The sequence below is a fragment of the Schistocerca serialis genome, chromosome 7 (genome assembly GCF_023864345.2).
Source record: "Schistocerca serialis cubense isolate TAMUIC-IGC-003099 chromosome 7, iqSchSeri2.2, whole genome shotgun sequence".
In the NCBI taxonomy this organism is placed as follows: Eukaryota; Metazoa; Arthropoda; class Insecta; order Orthoptera; family Acrididae; genus Schistocerca; species Schistocerca serialis.
Genome location: NC_064644.1, coordinates 577304535 through 577326097, shown reverse-complemented (window position 1 = coordinate 577326097; position 21563 = coordinate 577304535). Strand labels below are relative to the sequence as shown.

Genomic DNA, 21563 nt, shown 5'->3' with positions numbered 1-21563 from the left:
CCACGATAGAGCCTCCTCATTTGCCTGAAGATATAAAGGGAAACATGCATAATAAAGGATGTTCCAAAATGATCGCTTCTACTTTGATCACGTATGTTTTAGAACTGGTTGAGTATAAAGGTGCAGTTTACGACATAAAGTACACACACACACACACACACACACACACACACACACACACACACACACACCTAAAGCTACAGTAAATGTTTAACAGAGTTCAATCTGTGACCATCTGTAGCACGCAAAATATCAAAGCGATATCTAGCTCCTCCAGTGTCTGGCCTAGCATGTCCTGCTGCTCTGATGTGTATGGTAGACAGCATCCTTCATAAAGTCCCAAAGAAAGAAATCTAATCGGATTCTGTCTGGTTGCAAACCACGAAATGGGCCCTTCTCTGCCAATCCTAAAACCTGGAAATGTTGCGCCCAAAGCCTTCACCGAGCGAGGTGGCGTATTGGTTGGACACTGGACTCGCATTCGGGAGGACGACGGTTCAATCCCGCGTCCGGCCATCCTGATTTAGGTTTTCCGTGATTTCCCTAAATCGCTCCAGGCAAATGCCGGGATGGTTCCTTTCAAAGGGCACGGCCGACTTCCTTCCCCGTCCTTCCCTAATGCGATGAGACAGATGACCTCGCTGTCTGGTCTCCTTCCGCAAAACAACCAACCAACCCAAGACCTTCCTAATGATAGAAAGGCACTATCCTGCTGCAGCACAATGCCAGTTTGTACTTCTTTGACACATGGAAATGCAAACTGTTCCAACGTGTCCAGACAAACAGTCGAGGTTGTTAATGAGTCTGTAAGGAAAAACGGTCCCATCACATGAGCATGTAACAGACCATAGAACACGTTTAGCTTTACACTGTACGCACAATTCCTATGCTAAAGTTGGAGTTCTGAGCGTCCCAGATCCTCACATTGTATGGGTTTGCCTTCCTGGACACACGAAAGCAAGCTTCGTCCGTTTTCATATAATGCGGGTCATCGCCGATGCACCTCAGAATGTCGAGTGAAAATGCGTTGCACTTTGTCTGTCATAAGTTGTAGCACATGTAGCAGCCGCACCTCGAAGGCATGAAGCTTCAGTCTCTTGTGTAGTTCTCTGTGCACCGTGGCTGGTGGCAACTTCAACTGTAACGACGCTTGACGAATTGAGTTGGTTCGGTCCCATATAAATGCCAGTTGAACCCTTACCACGTAAGCATCATTTGTGCTCTGACACACACAATTCGTCCTCTTCATGCCTCGGATCTCGTGTACCACAGTCTGATGATCGTATGTAATGGCAGTGTGCTTCTGTAACCTGGCCGAAAATTCCGCTAGACCTAGGTGTCAGATTTATTCTCTGTAAACCATTCCACACAATGTGCCATCTGCTGCGTGGTGGCCACTGTCATCACCAACTAAATTTTAAAAAAATAAATAAAAAACAGTTTTAGGCATATGTCAACATTATGCCGCAAAACACATCTTCATGTCTACTTCTGTTTCTGAAATGTACGTGATTGAATTTGTAAAGATCATTATGCAACAACCTTTAATGTATTATTTTTGAAAGTATTCTTTCTAATTTATGAGACTACTTCAGGCTTCATCTCGTATTTCATTATAAAATTGCCTAACTATGCACGTGTAATATGCAAAGGGATAATCTCCAACCCGATACTCGGGGTACTTACATACAAAAATTGTGTATCCAGTGGATCTGTATTGCACCATCATGCTTCAGACAGGTATCTGGGCGTCTCCAAGCCTGTTTGCGGAGCATCTCAAGAGGTTTGCTCCGAAAGGCGTCGTAACTTCTGAACGGTTTGCGTTAGGACGTTTAAACTACACGATTGGCCGCTGGGCACGATGGCAGTTAGTCTGCGCTGTATGGTTTGGTGTTAGCGACGAAGCCCACTTTTATTTGGATTGGTTCGTCAGTACACAAAACCGGCGTATTTGGGGGATTGAGAATCCGCATTTCGCGGCCGAGAAGTCTCTTAACCCTCACCGGGTGACTGTGTGCTGTGCAATGTCCAATCTCTGAATAATTGGTGCCGTATTCCTTGATGGCACGGTGACAGCCGAACGGTGCATGAAGGTTTTGGAAAATGATAACATCCCCATTGTCCAAAGTGACCTGATTTTGACAAGGATATGGTTGACGCAAGACGGAGCTCGACCCCATCGAAGCAGGAGAGTGTTTGATGTCCTGTAGGAGCACTATGGGGACCGCGTTCTGGCTCAGAGATACCCAGAGGCCACTGGCATGGCCCTCGATTGACCGCCATATTCTCCGCATCTAAACACATGCGATTCCTTTTTGTGGGGCTATATTAACACTTTCGTGACGGCGCGCGAGTGTGACTCGGGCAGCAGGCAATTGCGGAGTTTTCACTGCCTTCTAAGTTCGTAGAGTTTCCTTCGCATGTTGTTGTGTCCGTCGAGCTTCCTGCATCATGTGCTGCCGTCTGTTGAGTGGTTCTCGCACTTTTTTTGCATGCGTGTAGCGTGAATTCAGACTACGAAAATTCCCGCGTTTTTCGCATATGTATCTAGTGAGAGCAAGTGTGCATGATCGTTTTCTAAGCGAATTAGCTACATCATGGGCGAAAGACTAAAGGATTAAGACATTTTAGCTCTTCTAGAAGAAGAAGAAGAAGAAGAAGAAGAAGAAGAAGAAGTTGTAGACGGTTCTGGTTCTGAAGGAGATATTGAAGAGTGGGGAAGTGTTTCAGATAATAATGAAACATTTACTGTTATTATAAGTTGCCGAAGTGAAAAATGTGTATTTACTGAGATTTTATTTGATTTTTCTCTTTGCGTGTGTACAACAGGCAACACTGCTAAGATAAACACGTCGTAATTTGCTGACAATAGCGATGCTGATGAAATAAGTGAACAAGAGGAACGCCGTAAAATTGCCGCCGAATTTGAAACTCCTCCGCCACCCTAAAAGGTACGGCGCTCTCGAAATGAAGACGAAGGTACAGTGTGGACAGAAGACGATGTTTTGTCGGATTTTCCTGTTTTTTGGGGAACATAGTGGAGTTACTGCACAAATAAATGGAAACTCAAGTGCTTACGATTGTTTCAGTGCTTTTATGACAGACGATATTATGAAAACAATCAAAACTGAAACTAATGTATATGCAGCAAGTATCGTCAATAAAATGAGAAGGAACAACTCTCTAAAGACAAACAGTTTGTTTGCTAAGTCGCAGCCTGTGAAGCTGAGTGATATTTATTCTTTTCTTGTTGTTATTTTACACATGTGTCTTGTGAAAAAGTCGTCATTTCATGATTGTTGGTCGACATATTACATGCTCTCTTCGTCCTTTGCTCCTAGCATAATGAGCAGGGATAGATTCAAAGCAGTTATGTCAAACTTGCACTTGAACAGTAATGAAAATTACAAACCTAAAGGGCAACAGAATTATAACCCACTTTTCAAACAAAATTAGAACGTTTTATGACAACGTTTCGATCATGTCAGTTATCATATGCTCCCTCCCAAAAATTGACTGTAGATGAAGGCATGTGTGGGTTCAGAGGAAGAATTCACTTCAGAGTTTAAATGAAAAATAAACCTGAAAAATATGGTATGAAATTATTTATGGTATGTGATGCAAAGACTGGCTATCGCTTGAACGTAGAAGTGTACATGGGAAAAGGATCCGAAGAGAGTGGTGTTATACCACTATTAGACAGATTACTTTAAAAATATTTCGATAAAAGCCACACTGTCTCCATGGACAGATATTACAGCTCTCCTGCAGTATTTGACCACGTGTGGAACAAGAGTATCACTGTAATGGGGACGTGCATGCCTAACAGGAGACCTGCCCAAAGATACTGTTGTGGAAAAGCAGATAAAGAGAAGGGAAATGACTTTTGTGAGGCGAGAACACTTAACTGTGCTTGAAGTGGAAAGATACAAGGGATGTTGATGCTTTCAACGTGTCACAAGGAAGTGTCGGTGCCTACTAAACAGGGCCGCATCAGCAAAATGAAAATAGATGTAGTGTTGGACTACAATAGTTATAAAACAGGAGTGGATCGTTCTGATCAGATGGTTGCTTACTATCCATTTGGCAGGAAGCAGTTCAAATGGTGGAAAAAGTTGTTTTTCACATGTTTGTGATGTGTCTCACAAATGCATATGTCTTGTACAGGAAGCAAGAAATGCTGAAAACAGGAAAAAATATAGTCTGAAGGTATTTTCTTCTTCAGGTTGGCGAGTCTCTTGTGAAAAGAGTACACAAGGAAACTGAACCAGTAAATAGTCCAGTCAATGACAGACTGAAGGGAAGGCGTTTTGTACAGAAGGTCCCAGCGAGGAGGAAGAAAGCAAACCCCCACACGGGTTTGTAAAGTTTCTTTACAAAGGAGGAAAGCACAGACTGGCAAGTCACAAAGGAAAGAGACATGTTGGTGGTGTCAAGAGTGTAATGTCGCTTATGTATACCGGAGTGTTTCAGGGAATACCACACAAAAGCAAATTGTGTGTGTTACATTCAATGTTTGACTTCTTTCAAAATCTGAAAATACATAATAATATTTTTTGTTTCTTTCTTTCTCCTGCCACAACCTATTTCTTCAAAAAGATGGCACATCAGTCTGCAAAAACATAAAAAGCTTTTACCTCTAGCATTACAGCTTAAGCAGTTAATGAATTCTAAAAATCGTGAAAAGTGCTCAGTTAGTTGGGCGCACAGGTCAGCATTGGGCTCACGTGCGAAAGTGTTAAAGACAAGGTGTTTAGCAATAACCCCAACACCACAGCTGAGCTGAAAACAGCCATTCAGGAGGTCATGAACAACGTCGATGTTCCGTCACTTCAGGGGGACCATGCGGAATTTCACTATTCATCTGCGCCATCGCCAATGATGTCAGGCATTTCGAGCATTTCATAATCTAAATCCGAATATCTGTAGTGACGTTTGCATGTTGAATACAAAGTGTGCACGCCGTAGTTTGTGAGAAATTTACGTTTTTTTTCATATATACACATCAAAAAAGTTTTGCATCAACCTGGTTCCCAGAACTCCTGAAGATAGACGTTGACTGTGGATACTGTATCACAGACACATCACCTTTGACTGTTTTAAAGATGTCACTAAACCCGCCCAAAGATGTAAGCAACCATGCATGAGCGGCGCCTATTAGACGGAGGGGGTCCGACAGCCGATCAGTTCCAGTCATTCCACCAGGAAGGAGGTACACGGCTCGTGTTGTGTCTGTAGTTTAACCATGCCTAGACGGTCGATACCCCGGTTCAATCGCGTCCGCATTGTTACATGCCCGGGATAGATTGAAAAGGGCTGTTCATGGACGACGTGACCCACCAACCACTCTGAGGGACCTACGCCGAATTGCCGTTGAGGAATGGGACAATCTGGACCAACAATGGATAGTATGCCACGACGAATACAGGCATTCATCAATGCAAGAGGACGTGCATTAGGGGTACCGGTATATACTGCAGTCTGGACCACCACCTCTGAAGGTCTCGCTGTGTAGTTTAATAATTGTCACCCTGTAAGACAAGATACAGAGTAATACAATGATGAGATTACAATCTTTCAGGGATGAATGTATCAATTTAAAAGTTATAAGCGAAAATCTTCCTGATACCTCTGACAGTGGACTGCTTCTGCCGCAAGTTCCGTGCTTACCAAATTTCGGGACGAGGTATTACGGACCAAAACAAGAAAAAAATGTGTATCAAACAAGAGTTCTAAAGTGCATACCGTAAGACCTATGAGTACTTCTACATCTTTGCTACCGTGAAACACATCTCTTCTACTGAGCAACTGCACGTAGCTCTTATCCTGTACACACACACACACACACACACACACACACTTTCTTACTATGGCCAAAAAAAAGGCTCAGTTATTCAGGAACATAGTTTCTCAACAGCCTGCTTACAACAATAAAAAATTTCTGTTAATTATTAACGATTAAACAAAAACACTTCAGTTTACTGGTGGCTAACTGCTATTACTCCGTCGACAAATTTCTCGCTGATTTAACTGTTGTACGGATTATCTTTTAATATAGCATAATGTAAGTTTTATTCAGTCTCTGCTCCTCGTAAGTGCTGCAGTGGTGGTTAGCATTATTAAATATTGTGAACTCATTTGTCGATGTTGTTCAGTAGTACACGGAGTTATTTTATGCGCTTTAGTAATCAGACATTTGCCTGTTTATGACTATTCTTCGATTAGTTTGTATATCAAAATAGGTTTTTTTACGTTACTTCGGACGTGTGGAGTGAACGTGAAATCGAAACATATCAGTGGTTATATAATTGATGTATTATACACTTTTCGCTTGGTGTACATTCACGCAGATGTCCCTCTTTACTGAAATATTAAATTAGCTGTTTATCCTATCTAGTCTCGTGTGTACGTGTACGCAGTGGGCCAAACATAGATGAGTCAAAATGGGAAACTTGGCTAGCATTCAACGAGAGCGGCGTTGTAGATTGCGACTAGTTAGAAAAAGGAGCATGTGTGTTGAAGATTGTCAGTGAGTCACGTGTATCGAGAGAAGGGGTTCAGGCATGTAAGACGTGAGGTAATCATTAGTGTGTTGTTCACTAATACGTATCTTAACTGAATGGGACGACTTTTTCACAAAATGTGTGTGAAATCGTATGGGACTCAACTGCTAAGGTCATCAATCCTTAAGATTACACACTACTTACCCTAAATTATCCTAAGGACAAACACACACACACACACCCATGGCCGAGGGAGGACTCGAACCTCCGCCGGGACCACCCGCACCGTCCATGACTGTTGCGCCGTAGACCGATCGGCTAAGGCCGCGCGGCTAAGTTGGAGATGGCTTAATACTGGCATACGCTATACTTTCAAGGTAATGAGTTGCTGTCATAGGTTCCGCTGCTGTTCTGACTAAGCCAGTGCACGACAGTTGTTACGTAATGCTGCTACAGTACGACACAAAGTAATTTTAGATAAAGTTTGCATTGGCTAGACGCAAATACTAGCGAACCGAGGTCTTCCGATCATGAACGATTCACAGTCAAGATTCAAGTGCCCAAGGAAGATTTCACAAATACGGCTAGCTCCATGCAGGGGAGAGAGACTTCAACACTTCTTCTAAAGCAGTCCTTTCGTATCATTACCGCATGTTTGCTATTCTTCGTACTACAGAGAATCTAATGAAGATTTCCTCTATCACCACTGACAAAAATTGACAGTATTGCTTGGCAAACTACACAAGATAAATGTAGGTACAGTTCAGAGTTAGAAGTTTCCGTTCCACGATGAACCGCAGACGTTCGGAGAGGTAAACGTTCTGCAACATACACGTTATCTGTGTTCTCATGTTCTCAGTCTGTACTTACCAGAGGAGATTTGGAAGCGTATGGTATTTTACACGAGGGCGTTACCGACTGCCCGTCTTCGATTTTGTTCATACTTACAGAATTTAGAGATCAGTGCCCGGAAGTGAATTTCCTAAAGTGCTGCGACAAAATAACTCGGAAAAACAGCCAATGAAGATTAGAGTCCCAAGCGCTAAAAAATGGCTCTGAGCACTATGGGACTTAACTTCTGAGGTCATCAGCCCCCTAGAACTTAGAACTACCTAAACATAACTATCCTAAGGACATCACACACATCCATGCCCGAGGCAGGATTCGAACCTGTTCCAGACTGAAGCGCCTAGAACCGCTCGGCCACTCCGGCCAGCCTCAAGCGCTATTAAAAAAAAAGTAATTTATCAATATAGTTGACGAAAGTTTTGCTCAAACATGTACAATGTTGTCATTCATTGCTTTTCAGAAGAATAAATCTTTTAAGTTAAAAAAAAAAAGTCAGCTGAATGCTCCATGTAAAAGTATTGTCATCGTGAAGTCGCTGATTCGAATATTGCTTATAGCAATTTTTTTTTACTTTCATGTAAATTTCAAGTTTATTAACTATTAGGAAAGCTATTTAAATATTCAATCACATTGTTTTAAGAAAATAACATGTTTTATTTTTAATTATTAACTGTGTGAAAGTTCCAGGTTTCATAACAATTTAAAATTTGGTACAAAACGCAGAACGTAATACTTCTTTTTATTTCTGGAGATTGAATACTATTATTTATGTATATAATTTTTACATTTAACAATGAGCCATTTCACATGTCTGTGTGAAATTTTATTTTCAAAGGGTCAGTAATTAAAAAATATAACTTTTATTAAAAATTTGATTAATTCGTTAATTAACGTTTCTATTTGTTTATGAAATTTTAAAAAAGATACTGCTACTAATGTGAGTTGAACCAGCCACTGTACAATTAACAGACGTTTACGCTGCACTCTCGGCTACCGGCATCTGCGTCCACAATTACAAAATTAATGTTTACTTAACAGCGCAAGAAGAAGTTCTAACGTTCAAAAGCAAATATTTGCGAGATTATTATTTTTAATTTTCGTACTGACCAACTAAGATCGCGTAACAACTTGAATTCCTCCTTTTTCCTTGTCGTTTTCTGTTTTTCCAGTAGTCCTTCATATTCTCCCCATGTTGTCTTTTCCTTTCTTTTGTCCATGTTATTCCCGATTTCTTATTTCTTCGGCATTGAAAGCCTTCTAAATTCAGTGTTTTATTCCGAGTTTTGTTTGTTTAGTTATTTATTTATTTATTTATTTTGAGAATTGCGTTGCGCTGCTTTACGAAGTTGGCCTAAAAATGCTGTAAGTACAGAGAGCGCCACTCCTTAAGGTCTCCTTGGTGGTGTGAGGGAGAACGCGATTTGCAGAGGAATCTCAGCACACTGTGCAACGAGACGCGGTTACGTCAGCGGATATGGAGGGCATCTCTGGCGACGCTTGGGAGCCTGTCACGGTCTCGGGTTGCAACGCTGGCTTGTGAGTCCCTGGTCTGTGCGGTTCGGCCTTGCTGGAGACCAGCAAAATTTTGCCGTTCGTGATGTCAGATGTCAGTTATTATAGCGATCCGTAGCAGATAATGCTACGTTTTATGTTTCTTCTTTCCAGTTCTGTAATAGCACAGACAAGTTCCATAACGTTTCTATAAAAAAATACTGGGCTATCTCATTTCTTGTTAATTTATACATCTTTCTACGAAGCATTGTGGTTTCTATCAGATTGGTACTTCAACCTAGATATAATAGAGGAGTATGCGTTACGGTATTTAGTATACGTTATCATTTCGAAGTTTTTTCCTGTTGATAGTTGGCATCTGAAATACCGCAGTTGTAAAACAGTTGATTGTGCTAATGCGGCCACACCGATTCGTGTTTCCACTGGTTTCCCTAAATCGTTCCAGGAATGCTTATGTCGTGAGTTATGAAGTGATCTTGTCGATGGGACGTGACCCCTTCCCCTAACCAATACCGCAGACACTTTGCTCAATGGTCGTCGTATATCGAAGTTAGAAATGAAAAGCTGTACTGGTCTACAGTTTGGTTTGACGTCAGTAAAGATGACTATTGGCTACATCTGACACCTTTTTCCCAGTTTGAATCCGTACAAGTCTAATGGGGAATTTAGCTTTCTGCGACCATTGTCAGTTCAGTAAAATCATTCAGCACATATGACCACCTCACTTTGTAAAATGAGCTATAATTCATACTGGTAAATGCCAATTGCAGTAGCGTCCGACACACTGGTCCGTATTACGACTTGTCGCGTTCGTATACGCGGCAGTGTGCTATTGAAAATGAGTTCACGTTGCTGACTACTATCACTGTCGCCGAATGCTAGAAATGACTTCAGTGAGACTGTGTTCTTAGAGGTGCATAAGTCTGCGTTGTTTATACCATTGCTCTTACATAATTACATAATTTTTATAAGTCGGTGATATCAGACTAAAACATTTATCATGCATTGTGGCAAATTGTGAATGATGAGAATAGCATAGGTAACTGCTACGTCTGAATATTGGAACAGCGCATATTACAGACAGATAATAAACACATATTTACCAATATTGGGAACTGCGGCGATTTTACTGTAAAAGACTTAAAAAAACCATCATTATTCCAATACCAATGACAAAAAGGTACAGATTAACTACAAAGTTATTTCACTGTTGAACTTCGCATACAAGATACTCTGGAGAATGTTTTTAACCCCTTAAAGCGTGACTAAATTTCTTCATGGATGGATAAAAATTAAAAATTATGTCACTGTGGAAGTACCTGAAACACTCAGGAAATAACAGCACATGCCGGAAGCGTTGGTAGCTTCGTGTAGAATCTGTACCTATCGGCACTGGCGCTCGAGAAGAGTTACCCTTCCACCTATGAGTCGCAATGGTATGTTGCGAATTCGCGACGTCCGGCGGTAAGGGGTTAAATCCAGTGGAAGTACAGCTCTATTCAAGCCTTCCGAAAGGGGAGACACTGTACAGAAAGCACATTTGAAGATTGGAAATGTTAAACATTCTAAAAAAAGCGTTTTCAGTGTGTTCTCAGTAGACCTACTCCGTTCCGTATTCCTAGCCTTTCTTGTTCCAACGGCCAAATCGTGGAGAAACTGTTGAAAACATTCATTACTAGTTGGCGCCAAACTGTGCTTCTCTCTGGATTCCAAGCGCCATGATGCGTCAGTCTCTCCATTCAGTTGAAGCTTGTGCCGTAAACACAATGTATGGAAGCTTGTGTTTGTATCCGTAAAATATCCTTGTAGTGGAAGGAGCCAGTTTGGGTTTCAAAAAAAGTAAAAGAAAATCTGGAGAAGTGAACAGTGCTATGAAAAGACTTTTCTTTCTCAACAGCACCGGGAGTTCTACAGTGTACTTCGTGACACGTGATCTCGAGATTAAGAAACATGAATTAGTACGGAAGGCTTTTAACTTGAATTTAATTTTGTTATTCTCCTCTAAAAAAATTAAAAAGAAATAAGAGATGGTTTTTGTTAGCCACAGTTATACTAGTTAAAACGTTACAGCTTTTTCTATTCTTTTACCATCGCAAATAAAACGTAGTGCCTTAGTATTAATGGCACTTGAAAGAAAACCTGTCTTCTTGGCACTTAGAACCAGTCAATTCCTTGGTATGGCATATTAGACCGTTCTTAATAAATTATTTATTTGGTAATTTGTCTTATTATTGTTTACGTTGGTGAGGTGATGTATTTACATTCGTGAGGTGATGTATTTACGTTGGTGAGGTGATGTAAGAGGTGGCTTAAGGGCCAAGCGACACGAGCGGCCGCTTGTGGAGCCAAGCTGAGATGGGGGCAGAGACGCCCGTGTTTACTGCAAATTTGTGCACAGGATGTATAATAATTAGTAGAGGAAATAATATATTTCTACGCACACTTGATTTAGATCTGTTTCTAAAGGACTTTACGAAAAGCCCAAAGAAGGGCGACGAATGTATGAGGGAAGCAGGGAGAAAGGGTGGGGCGCCAAATGATACGTCGCATGTATGGAAGAATGTTCTGGAATCGACCCTGGGTGACGTGAGTAACATATTCTGTAGAATCAGAATACCTTCTCAGTTCTTGGATATAAATTAGCTGTACACAAAAATAGATGCATTGTTTTTTGATTCTGCCGATAAAATGTGAGATCTGGCACTTAGAAAGTTTGACATTTCGACTCTTCATTAGAAGACCGTCATAGAAAAGATGAAAACAGGACAGTGACCTTCGTGGATGTTACCAAATCGTAACGATTGTGTGGGCAGGAATATGTTACTGAATGTTCTTCGTGCGAGAGCACTGCACGCGATGGATTAGTAAGAGACGCATTGAAAGCTACAACTGCAAGTGTCAGGCAACGAAACACTGTCGGAAAACTTAGAGATAATGACAGGAGTTAGAGAGATGGCTTGTCATCGATTATGCTCAGGTTGCTTCTAGATGACGTGACCGGATAGTGGAAACACCAATGGGTATTTGAGGTGTATAGATCGAGTGAAAGATATGCGTAACACTGCCGCAGACTGCATAGTCTTTGCCGACGATGTGACATTGCTATACGAGAGTAAAAAACGATGCAAAACTGGCATTGATGTATCTTGCTAACACTGCATTTCTGTAAAATGAAAAAACGTATGGAGGATTATAATAAAAATTCTGCGACGGTTATGTAAGTGCCTACGGAATCCAGCAGAATGAGAGCTAATGATGGAATAAAAGGTGTGTTGGAAAAATTCCGAAACATTCGAAATTTCCCGCCAGTGGTGTGTTTGAGCGAAATACGGTTGGCACCCCTGCACACGCCTGTGTTTAATGTGTAACTGCCGGAAGTTTCATTGTTGTATATATATGTTAGTTGTTGTTCAGTGCTGTATTGAGTTGAACGTTATTCTCACATTTTGCGAATTTTGAGATGGCAGATTTAGAAGAGCAATGCGTCTGCATTATATATTGCGCGAAACTCAGGAAAACGTTTGTAGAGACATACCAAATGATGCAGGAAGCCTACGGTGATGAGTGCTTAAACCTACTCTGCGTTACGAAAGGTTCACACGGTTTATAAATACCGGATGTAAGTTAAAGATGACCCTCGTTCAGGACGCCCTTCGACGTCTACCGAGGACGCACATGTCAGTAACGTCAACGAAATTATGCGTGCCGCTCGAAGATTGACTGTCCGAGAGATTGCAGAAGAATGTAATATTTCAGTTGGATCATGTCATGAAATTCTGACACAGCATCTTGGACCGCATCGTGTTGCCGCCAAGTTCGTCCCACGGTTCATAATCAAGATCAGAAAGACCTCCTCACAATCTGTGAAGAGCTTCTGGATCGCGCAAATGAGAAGGAGATGTTCCTTAATAGAATCATAACTGATGATGAGACATGGACCTACGTTTATGAGCATAACACCTGGGTTCAATCTTCGCAGTGGGTCGGAAAAGGTTCTCCAAGACCACAGAAAAGCTTGTCGCGTCATGGACCGAGCGAGGTGGCGCAGTGGCTAGCACACTTGCATGCGGGAGGACGACGGTTCAATCCCGTGTCCAGCCATCCTGATTTAGGTTTTCCGTGATTTCTCTAAATCGCTCCAGGCAAATGCCGGGATGGTTCCTGCGAAAGGGCACGGCCGACTTTCTTCTCCGTCCTTTCCTAATCCGATGAGACCGATGACCTCGCTGTCTGGTTTCCTCCCCCAAAACAACCCAACCCAACCCAACCTCAAAGCCAAGTGGTGGTTTTCTTTGAGTTTGAAGGATTAGTTCATCATGAACTCGTGCCACGGGGCCAAACTGTTAATCGATGGTACTATCGGAACGTGCTGCGACGCCGACGCCTGTGGGAAAATGTGTGAAGGAAAGGGCCTGAAATGTGTTGAGGAAATTCATAGCACCTGCACATTCATCCCTGTTGGTGTATGACTATTGCACAAAAAACTAAATCATTGTGCTTACTTGTCGTTCTTACCCCAGACTTTGCTACTGCGGTTTTTTTTTTAAGTTGAAAGAGATTTGCAACGATAGAAGAGACAAAAGAAAATTCGCATACGGCACTTAACGCGATTCACCAAGAGGCGTACCAAGACTGTTTCCGAAATTGGAAATGGCGTTGGGAGCGGTGTCTGAATTGTGGAGGAGACTATTGTGAACAGACCCCGTATATCATAGAAAATCTGACAAATTATGTTGAAAACATGACGTATTTTACACGAATGGCACCATATTATACACAGAGGTCTTTTGGGAGAAGACAACAACATCCTGAAATAAAGATGCCAAGAAGTAGAAGTAGCGAATTTCGGGAGAAAGTATTAAAACGGAAAAAAACTCTAAGGCAGTGACAAAATAAAGAAAGAAAGCAAAAGAACAGCATTCAAACGGATTCGAGATGTAAAAGATATATTGAAAAGAGGAAGGAACAACAGAGACTGGGAATTGAAGATTGGCACTTGTTCTCTATATCTATAAATTAACAGATGGACCGAAAAACGGAGAAATATCATGTGAATTACGAGCTTTAACGCTCGTTGAAAAACTTAAATCATGCAGTCACAACGGACAACCGGACTTCACAGCTTCATAGCCATCCCGGTGAACGTCCTGATACTAATATCATCATAACCAGCAGCAACCTAGGTTGAAGGTCTTCGCGAAATTAGCGAATGAAATGTAGGCGTTCCGAGTATTTGTAAGCGGCGATGAGTGTTTCACAAGTGCGGTATGCTAAACGTCTGACTCAGAATGTGGACACACAGCACAGTGAGTTCATAGCTTGCTACGGAGCGGTAACTATTCGGCGCCAAATCCTATGTTGCTATGTGCTTGGAACGTGATCAGTACACACAGCTACGTAAGGATCTGTTTCTCGCACACTACCGACACTCTGTTGATAGCGACACGTTGTCCATATTTTTTACAGGCTGATAATGCAGCCAATTGTTAGATGAGACATTTATCCTCACGAACGGTAAGTAGGGGAAAATTCTGACAAGTGCTACGTCTTAGGTATCAGAGTTAAACCAGTTTTATTTCAGTTCTGTCGTTTCAGTACGCGGGCGACTGAAACTTTTTGTGCATCATAATGAAATCTGCTTGATGCGAATGTGTGGGTAGATTTCCACGAAGCTGTTGGCGTTCATTCCCAGGAGTTTTCTAATGTTGATAGTTTGTTATTTTAATAGAATTCTTGCTTCATTTCAGCAGTCTTTCTATATTTTCAATTTTCATTAGTGAATGTTGTCGGCTTCTTCTCTCATCGATAATGTCAGTGGTGATTTGTTACTTAGGGATATTAAGCTGTAGGTACTATGACAGAAAATTTCTGTTTTGATCTCAGTTTCCGCGCAATTTTTTCGCAGTTTGCCAAGAATCCGTTTCCTCCTTTCCTTTTGGTGCCCTAGATTATTTTAAAGACTATTCCTCAAGCGAAAAATTAAATTTTAATTTTTGTCAGTCTTATGTGGCAAGATTCGGCTTGTAACAGACGATGAATTTCGACAGCATTGTTTTTATAATAGATTGACTTCAATATTAATTATAGAATTCTAGGAAATCTCGAACAGCTGTTTATTTCAAAAATCAACTTTGTTTGAATCAACAATGGCAGGAAAAGTCATGGAAATGGAAGGAATTTTTTTCTCTAACTGACGTCACTGAACGATAATGCATTGCGTCAGTTTCCTGTCGCCGCGGTGTTTTCAGATGTTACGTAGTAAGGTACGCGGCAAATTTGAAACTCACGTCTGCAAGCGGTCTTACGTAAGGGCGGCGGGTTGGAGAACTCTGCCGAGAATGGCCAGTTTCCACCTGTATCGAGTGACACAGTGTCTTGGATTACGACGACGGGCCGAAATCAGTATAACGACAAAACTTCATTAGGGGAATGGTGTTTACATATCGCTTTTGATTGAGAGAAATTTCTGATCATCACCCCCAAAATAATGCAAGGAAAAAGTTTATCACTTAGGTACCACATTTTCGCTGTTTATCCAATAAAACTGCCGCATCAGACCTGACGTTGCAGTTTATGCCTTCTTTTTTGCTTACTGTATCCGCAACACATTTTGCAGGCAGTGTCCACATATAGCACTGAATTGAAGAACCTTCAACATCGCAGCGCGTCAGCAATCGTTGGTTAATATATTAAAAAACTAAAAACCCGCCTCGATTGCGAAAAAAGCACCTAGTGTTAAGTGTTAACCCAGGTTTCGGCGTAGATAACTACACCATCTTCAGAACAACAATAAAACTCAGAAGTGCCTAAGAGGACCTTTGTCAATGATTAAAAGATTTTCGTTTATAAATGTATAACTATGGTGTTCTTTTAATCATCGACAAAGGTCTTCTTAGGCATTTGTGGGTTTTATTGTTCTGAAGATAGTGTAGTTATCTACGCCGAAACCTGGGTTAACACTTAACACAGGTGCTTTTTTCGCAATCGAGACGGGTTTGTAGTTTTTTAATGTATAGCACTGAATTTACCTGCAGAATGGTACGACACGTGGTTCAGGAGTTATGGCGTCATAAACATCGAGATGTGTGACAAACTAGAGCGCTAATTACCCAGAATGTACCCATCCAGTGTTTGATATTGAGAGCACTAGCGCACACTTGAGACACCATCTCAGATCTTTCTAAACTTTTTCTCGCTTACATGCTTAACGTCAAATATTAACACATTAACCCATTTAAGAAGTAATCAGAAATCTGAAGCTGTTATACACAAAAGTTCGATCCTGTAAATAATCAGATGTTTACTGGTCATGAAGAATGTCAGATTGAATTAGTGATTGGACCAGAGTTCGGGAAATGAAACAAACGTAAATTGAAAGTACATTTCGTTCGCTCGTAGTACCAAGCCGAGCAAATAAAGTTAGTGAGCATGTTTAAGTTTGGATGTAAACAGATAAATAGATGCATGCCTGGTCAGTTGACTGCTTTATTATCCACATAATCATTTTTTACATGCTGTTCGTCACTCCTCCACTGAAAGTTTCATTTCAGCGTACTGTCTGAATTAAAGTCCGTTCACAAAAAAAGGGGGAGGGGGGAATCCAGATGATTCTTCAGAGGTCTTCATTTTCGTCTTTTCCCTACAGCCTTTACTTCCGATATGATCTTCGAGAATTCGATGTGAAACATTGTGTGGTTAGTGAACTCCGTTTTCTTCTTTCCTATGGTAGTGATCAATTCCCGCGTCTCATCTGCTTCCTTGAGTACCCAGTCCTTCTACCTTTACTCTCTTAAGCATATTTTCAGCATCCTTCTACACATACACATTTCTGTTGGTACCAAGCATTGTATATCCTATTCATTAAGACGTAAGATAAATCACCACAGACAAATGTTTTGCTGACTTCTTTCTTTCGCAGTTTTAATACATATGTTCATGCTCAGTGAAATGAAACTGATCCTGAGATGTATGTTTTTCAGTTTTCTTTCTGACCCTGTTCTTAATTACTTTGAAGAATATTTTTGATGAATTCGACAGCGGTGTTAGTGATCTATAGTTATAACAATCGGTGACATTTCCTTTCTTCGGTCCCACTCTTAGTAAAGTCTTCCACAATTCCAGCATTGTTATAGCGTCTTACAGTGATAACATACAATTCTTGTTTCAGGTTTTCTCCTATTCCCTTCAGAATTTCTAATAATATGTCATCTGACCTTATTGCTTTCTTATCTTTTAACTGCTGAAGTACTAGATCAAATTCTTCTCGTGTGATTATCAGTCCTTTATTATCTTTGTCTGCCATTTCTAAGGTTCAAGATAATCTGCAATTTCCAACGCTTTCTCGCCATAGTACATGTCTTCACGTTATTCCATCTAAGAGTTCTAAGATATCGTACCTATCAATAAATGGTTGTCCATTCTTATCTTTTGTCACAGTTCTTCTTGTTTTAAGTTTGAATTGCAGCGATTTTGTCATGCTATATGCTTTATATATAGAATGACAATTATTGAACTGTATGAAAGGAAACGTAATTTAGTTAAAAACTACGGCATGCATACTCTGTATTCAACATGCAAACATCACAAAAGATACTCGGATTTAGGTTATGACATGTTCGATATACGTACCATCATTGGTGATGATGTGGCGCAGACAAATAGCTAAATTCTATGTGGCCTGCTGAGGTGCCGGAACATTTTGCTATCGGTGACCCCCTGAATGGCTGTTTTCAGCTCAGCAGTGGTGTTGGGGTTATTGCTTTACACCTTGTCTTTAATATAATCCCACAAAAAGGAGTTGCATGTGTTCAGATCTTGAGAATATAGCGGCCAATGGATGTCCGTGCCAGTGGCTCTGGGTACCCCAGAGCCGGAGTGCGGTCCCCAAATTCCTCTTTAAGGACATCAAATGCTCTCCTGCTTCGATGGGGTCTAGCTCAATCTTGCGTGAACTGCATCTAGTGGAAATCAGGGTCATTTTGCATAATGGGGATCAAATTATCTTCCAAAACCTTAACATATTGTTCAGTAGTCACCGTGCCATCGAGGAATATCACACCTATTATTCCTTGACTGGACATTGCACACCACACAGTCATCTGTCGAGGGTGAAGAGACTTCTCGATCGCGAAATGTGGATTGTCTGTTCCCCAAATGAGCCAATTTTGCTTATTGATGAACCCATCCAAATGAAGGTGGGCTACATCGCTAAGGCAAGTGCGCGTGTGCGTACTAATTCTCATCGTGCCCCACGGCCAACCACGCAGTTTGAGCATCCAAACACAAACTGTTCACAAGTTATGACGATTTTGTTTCATATAGTTCAGTAATTGTCACCCTGTGTGTTTCCTCCAACTACATCATTCTCTACACTTCGCGTAACTCCCTTCATCCATTCTTCTGTGGCCTCTCTTAAGTTTTGACAGAATGACTTTCTTTATTATCCTCTTTCCATTTGGTTTTTATAGTGATGTAATTTAAATAAAATTTATGGGACATAACTTGTTTCACAAAGGAAAAAAAAGCATTTGTCATGAAATGATTCTTTTTTTTTTTTTCTCCAAGCCATCAGTTCCTGTGGACACACTTAAGTTGTTGAAGTAATTGCATAGTTGCACATGAAGCTTTCATCTCTGATATTGATTTTTGTATGTGAAAAATGGCAAATTGCACCTTGGTTTGAAGTCTACCGTAAACTGTATGTCCCTTTTATAACTGTCTGCTAAGTCAATTTAAAGGTCAGAAAGGCAAGGACATACACCTCGAATAGGACCACTCCTAATGAACCGCTGCAGCGTTCAACCAGCCCCTGCAGCACTACCTCCCGGTGTGCTTCAACTGAGGTTGGTATGTTTTGTTCAGCTCACACCATATATGGTTTATGGTGTCTCATTTGGCTGTGTGAACTTTAATGCCAACTTGCATTAAATTTAGCTTCCATTCTTCCTGATTCTATATGAGTCCTGAGATTCAGGATGACAGTGGTTCAAATCCTTGTCTGTTTATCCAAGGTCTGTTTTTTCCTGGTTTTCCCAAGTTAAGGCTAATACTGGGTGGTTTCTTTGAAAAAGACAGGATTGTGATTTCCTTTCCCATTCAGAACCTGTGCTTTAATGACCTTTTATTTGAGTTCATGTTTCACCCTAATCTTCCTCCTTTCTTTCCTTCTATCTCTATGTGTCACTGTCAAGGACTGTATGTAAACCATCTAATTGAACCAAGGTTATGCTGTACTTGTTTGGTAACTTCTTAAGTTTGTAAACCATATGGCACCACCTGGCAAATTATAGATGTACAGGGTGTCCATCCTAAGAGCCGTCAGGCATATTTTCTCTGGTGCTTTGGGGGATATTTGCAATTTTATTCTTGTAGTGCGTAGCTGGAATCAGCTGAAACAAATGCTACTCATCTCGTCTTTTACGCAACACCCAAGTTGATGGAAAGCATCGGTGTCTTTCACATTACAAACAAAATTATTCTTAAGGGAGAATTTTACGTGCCCATTCAATAGCGCGGTCCTCAGTTAGTCTAGTGCTATCTTTTCTTTATCAAGGTATATTAACAGGGACAGTGAAACATGAAGAATGGCCAGTGTACGAGCAATGACAGTACCGCCCTGACTGCTACTGCCATGCAGCTGTGCTGCTCCGTAACTATTGGAGAACTGGTCTTTTTTCATGTTTTACTGTCCCTGTTTATTCATATCAATTAAACAAGTATCACATTAGACTGCTTTGGGACCACTCTATCGAATGGACACGTGAGATTCCACTTTAATAATGATTTTGTTTCTAATGGGGACAACTGACACTGGGTCTCACATAAAAGATTCGGTGAGCAGTATTCATTCAGGCTGACTCCAACTACAAATTGCAAAAATGAAATCACTAGTATCTTCCGAAATACTGGAGAGAATGTGCATGACAACTCTTTGAGGAACACCCTGTATCTGCAATCATTTGTAAGCTTTATGCTATTGATCGGTAAAATGTAAATTTTGTATGGCTTTGTTGGCTGGGTTCCTTACATCAGCTCAACGAAAAACCAGGAGAGACAGAGTCAGGGACGAATATGGAAGGAGAGACCTGCACATGACCTTGACCCTGGAGTAAAGAATCAGAAGAGACTGAAATGGCTAGGTCAAGTGAAGCAAATGCACCCAACTTGAACTTCACATCAGTATTTGGAGATGCAGATACCAGGAAAAGACTGACAGGGTGGCCTAGGAAGAGACAGGCAGACCAGGTTAATGAAGATCTCAAAAGGAGAGGAATAACATGGGATGCTGTTGAGAAAGAAAAACTAGATGATGATGATGATGATGATGATAATGATGATGATGATACATTTCTTTAGTTAAAGTGTGTCTTCTTTAGTTAAATTAAAGTGTGTCTTAAGTGTGACTGATAGGTGCATATGGAGAATAGTAGTATTGTCCCTAATACCAGTGTTCAGTTTGTGGGTCTGCTGCCATATTTTTGCTGTCCAGAGTCACATATATTTTGTCTTGTCTGCTCTACTGAGCATAACCGTACATCATTATATAAAAAAAAGAAACTGATGTACTTGATCTCTTGTGGCATAAGAATTTGCCTAGTGACTTTCGCATATCGTGCATCTCTTGGCATCAATGATTTTTTCATATTCACTTCAGTACACTGTCATGCTACTAACCTCTTACTTCAGATAGTTGTTTTACAGTGATTATAACCTCGCTTTGGCAGTATGCTGCCTACAGCCACTGTCATTAGTTGAGGATCTACATTGTACAGCTATTCACCAAATTGCTTACCTACACTATGATATTGCCACCCCTTCTAGATTGAGTGCTACCTTCCCTATGGCCTGGGCAACCGCAGCAGACATTAATGTTCCACCACCAAATCTCTATATCTAGACCAAATCTCCCAAACTTTCCTCTCCCACAACTATGTTACAAATTGTATTCACAAACAGATCTATCTGGCAGCATCCTCCTCTCACTCTGTGACTAATACAGTTCATGCTTCCAAATAAATGGAAGCATCCATTTTGTTACCCTGTACATCTGAACCTTTAATACCACAATACTGTACTCTGACAAGACTATGACATTTTCAAACCGTTATCGCTACACCAAGGTTCCTGCCTGTTCACTCATCCCCTAGTAAAACCTTACCACATGCACCCACTCACTACCACACACTCAAGCACTGTTATTGGTAAATCTTACATTTATTTCGATATAATCTTGGAAACATGTTATGTATTTGAGAATGACTGTGTATCTGTGAGAAAGTACGATTCTGAGTTATCAAAATTCTGATTCTATAGGGGTCTTTCCAGAGAAAACCCCATATCCCAAGTAACCACCTAATTATAAAATATTTATTGACTAATTTCAAAAATTTTCTGTGGCCTTTCTAATGCATTTGCATGTGCAACTCGTAATATATTTTTGAATGAAGTTTGATATAATGATATTGAAGGTATAAGTTGTAACTGAGTTACTTCATGTTTAAGTAAGAGGAACCAGAGAGTTGTATATGCTTACTCCCTGTGGTGGAAAGCTTATGCCCTAAGGTGAAAATAAACAACTGGGGATAAATTATGGCTTCTTGTTCCCAACTTAAATTGATAAAGTGGAAATAATTACCTTTGCTGATTATTCAAGTTCTGTAATAAAATCACCAGCAATACATCCAGAAAAAGAATGATAAA

The 21563-nt window shown here is 40.8% G+C and overlaps 1 protein-coding gene across 2 annotated transcripts in view; it reads left to right on the top strand.

The window, feature by feature from the left end:
- The window catches only part of LOC126412190 (tyrosine-protein kinase CSK), a 234514-nt gene that overhangs the window by 125074 nt on the left and 87877 nt on the right, over nucleotides 1-21563 (top strand). Inside the window, exon 1 of one of the 2 annotated variants that reach the window (XM_050081670.1) lies at nucleotides 6559-6577. The exons of the other annotated variant lie outside the window; for it this stretch is intronic. The gene's annotated coding sequence lies outside the window, so the exon portion shown is untranslated. Of the gene's footprint in view, nucleotides 1-6558; nucleotides 6578-21563 lie in introns of those variants that run through there. 2 annotated transcript variants of the gene reach the window in all.